Below are 3896 nucleotides of genomic sequence, written 5' to 3'. Positions count from 1 at the left end.
CTGCTTTGATTTTATTATTTCCTTCCTTCTACTGACTTTGAGCTTCATTTGTTCTTTTCCTAGTTCCTTTAGGTGTAATGTTAGATTGTTTATTTGACGTTTTTCTTGTTTCTTTAGGTAGACTCATATTGCTATAAACTTCCCTGTTAGTACTGGTTTAGCTTGCACCCCATAGATTTTAGTATGTCATACTTTCATTTTTATTTGCCTTTAGGTATTTTTTTTATTTCTCCCTTGACATCATATTTTACATCTTTTTATTTTGTGTATCCCCTAACTACTTATATAGTTATAGTTGATTTTACTACTCTTGTCTTTTAACCTTCATACTAGCTTTTTAAGTGGCTGATCCATTGCCTTTCCTAAATATTTGCCTTTACCAGTGAGACTTTTTCTTTCATATATTTTCTTATTTCCAGTTATGGCCTTTTCTCTTCTGCTCAAAGAAGACCCTTTAACATTTCTTGTAAGGCTGGTTTAGTGGTGATGAGCTCCTTTGGTTCTTGCTTGTCTGTGAAACTCTTTATCTCTCCTTCAATTTTGAATGATAATGTTGCCAGGTAGAGTATTGTTGGTTGTAAGTACTTTCCTTTCAGCACTTTAAATATACCACTCCTTTCTGGCCTGCAAATTTTCTGCTGAAAAATCAGCTGATAGTCTTACGGGGGTTCCCATGTGACTTGTTTTTCTCTTGCTGCCTTTAAGATTCTCTCTTTGTCTTTAACTTTTGCCATTTTAATTATACTATATCTTGGTATCTTGGTGTGGATCTGTTGGGTTCATCTTGTTTGGGACTCTCTATACTTCCTGGACCTGGATGTCTATTTCCTTCCCCAGGTTAGGGAAGTTTTCAGCCATTATTTCTTCAGATAAGTTTTCTGCCCCTTTCTCTCTCTCTCCTCCTTCTGGGACACCTATAATGTGAATGTTAGTACACTTGATGTTGTCCCAGGGTCCCCTTAAACTGTCCTCATTTTTTTAAACTTTTATTTCCCTTTATTTTATACTAAATTTATTCCCAGCTCATACATTTTTGTTTCTTCTGTTTCTTCTGGGATATCTTTTTATTTTGTGCAAACTCCTCTTCTGGTTTAGGAACAATCAGCTCTTTTTCAGGAAGGATCATCTCAGTGTGGCAAGGAGAGCTCATATATGGGTTAATCTGCTTCTGAGCTCTGTCAGTTCTGTGCCGCATCTTGGGGATTTTGTTCACCTGGATGTGCTCAATCACCAGAGAATCTACCTCTAAACCCTTAAGTTCAGCATTACTCTCTGCATTTTTAAGCATATGCAGTAAAAATTCAGCACTCTTTTTGGGCCACTGACCCTGTGTCCAGCCCCCCTGTTTGGCCTGGGCACACCTACCAACTCTGCCATTGTATCAATGGAATGACACACACTGCTTCTGCAAGGTGATATCCTTCAGATACTTGGTGGCTTTTTGGATATGCATGCCCTTGATGGCCTGGGCAGTTTCATGAGTGAAACTAAACTAAAGTGAATACAAAGATTTGAACTTCGTGATTTGCATGATTTGGTAGGGTTTTCTAGGTCAAGTGACTTGCGAACCATTTTCAGAGATCACCTCAGGCCACTTACAGGAAGAGTATGTCCTCATTTTTTAAAATTCATTTTTCTTTTTGCTGTCTGATTGGATGATTTCTGCTATTTTATCTTCTACATTGCTGATCCATTCTTCTAATCATCTAGTCTGCTGTTAATTCCCTCTAGGGTATTTTTCATTTCAGTTATCATTCTTCAGTTCTGATTGGTTCTTTCTTAATTTCCTAATTATTTGTTGAAGTTCTCACTGTATTCCTCCATGCTTCTCCTGAGTTTATGTGAGCATTTTTATGACCATTACTTTGAACTCTTTATCAGGTAAATGACTTATCTCTGTTCATCAAGGTGTTTTTTTTTTTTCTTTCTAAAGTTTTATCTTGTTCTTTTACTTGCAACATATTCCTTTGCCTCTTCATTTTGTTTAATTTTCTGTGCTTGTTTCTTGAATTAGGTGAAACAGCTACCTTTCTCCTCTTGAAGGAGTAGCCTTGTGTAGGAACCTCCTCTGTGTAGACTGCCTGCACTGGGTGGCTTTGGCAGGACAGTTGGAGCTGGAGTGGGGCTCTGGCCAGAAAGTTCCTAGCATTGGGTGCCTGGGGGTGCCCTGGTGGGGCAGGGCGCCTGCAGTGCTTTTGATCCTGGAGAGAGTTCCAGCAGTTCCCTGCCCATTTGACTGATGCGGTTAGTAAATGGATTTCCTTCCCGTATTCTCCAGGTTCTTTAAACCTCTGTGCCCCAGGATGGGCAAGCTTGCACAGGCCCTCAGTGATGTCTGTCCCTGCCTCAGGTCACAGCCTTGGGGTTGGTTCCGTCCACACTGTCTCTCCGTCTCTCCTTCCCTTTCTCTGTGGTCCCTTTATGCACAGAAGCTGTCCAAACAGCCCTCAGTTCTTCTTCAGGAGGAATTGCTCTATACATAAGTGTAGATTGGGTGTGTCCCTGGGAGGAGGTGAGTCCAAGGTCTTCCTATGCAGCCATCTTGGACCCTCTCTAGACCTTTAATTTTATAACTTTTTGCAGGTATATAGGAATGTGATTGATTTTTGCATATCGATCTTGTGTTTAGCAGCCTCTTTAAAGTCTTCCTTAATTTATTACGAAATAAAATACAAATACAAGAAACTCCACAAAACAAATGTATAGCTTCCTGAGTTATTCTAAGATGAAAGTCTTTGTAAACATCAAGCAAGAAATAGAACTGTACCAGCCATTCTGTAATTCCATCCACGTGCCCTGTTGCAGTGTCAACCTTGTTCTCCCCTACAGGTAACCATTATTCTGACTTTTATACTAATCACTTCCTTACATCTCTCTATGGTTTAAATTTCAAAATGTGACTCCCTAGACACTATAGACTTGCCTAAGACATAGTCTTAGCCTTCTTTTATTTCACTTTTAAACAGGCAAAAATTTTAGATAGTTATATTGAGATATAATTTACATGCCACAAAATTCATTCATGATATGCGTACAATTTTAGGATTTTTATTTGATTTATAGTTGTGCAACCATCACAACAATCCAGTTTTAGAATATTTCTATCACCCCAAAAGGTTCCCTCATGCCTGTTTTCAGTCAATCCCCACTCTTACCCTCAGCCAGTTACCCCTTGATCTACTTCCTTTCTCTATAGATTTGTTTTCTCTGGAATTTCTCATATAAGTGGAATAATAAAATATGTAGTCTTTTGCATCTGACTTCTTTTATTTCACATAATGTTTTTGAGATTTATCCAAGTTGTAGCATGTCTCAGCAACTCTTCCTTTCTTAGTGCTGAGTAATATTCCATTGTACGGATATACCACATTTTGTTTATCCATTCATCAGTTGATGGACATTTGAATCATTTCCAGTTTTTGGTTGTTATGAGTAATGCTGCTACGAACTTTCATTTTCAAATCTTTGTGTGGACGCGTTTTCATTTTTACTGGCTAGATTGGTTTGTATGGTAAGTTTATGTGTAATTTTAAAAGAAACTGTCATTTTCCAAAGTGGTTGTACCACTTTACATTCTCACCAGAAATGTATGAGGGTTCCAGGTTCTCTATTTCATTGCCAACATTAGCTATTCTGTCTTTTTCATTATAGCCATTCAAGTGGGCATGCAGTGGTATCTCACTGTGGTTTGAATTTGCATTTTCTTAATTACTCAGGATGTTGAGCATCATTTTATGAGTTTATTATCCATTTGTTTATCTTCTTTGGTGAAACATCTATTCAAATTTTTTGCCCATTTTAAAATCGAGTTATTGGGCCAGCCCCGTGGCTTAGTGGTTAAGTGCGCGCACTCCGCTACTGGCGGCCCGGGTTCGGATCCCGGGCACGCACGGGCG

At 38.7% G+C, this 3896-nt stretch overlaps 1 pseudogene; it reads right to left on the bottom strand.

Annotated features, from left to right (window-relative positions):
* Positions 1-1012: 1012 nt before the first annotated feature.
* LOC131415623 (large ribosomal subunit protein uL22-like) lies at positions 1013-1579 on the bottom strand (annotated as a pseudogene).
* Positions 1580-3896: the final 2317 nt, after the last annotated feature.

The sequence above is a fragment of the Diceros bicornis genome, chromosome 17 (genome assembly GCF_020826845.1).
Source record: "Diceros bicornis minor isolate mBicDic1 chromosome 17, mDicBic1.mat.cur, whole genome shotgun sequence".
NCBI lineage: Eukaryota > Metazoa > Chordata > Mammalia > Perissodactyla > Rhinocerotidae > Diceros > Diceros bicornis.
The sequence above is the reverse complement of the archived record's forward strand: the minus strand, read 5'-3'. Positions and strand labels throughout refer to the sequence as shown.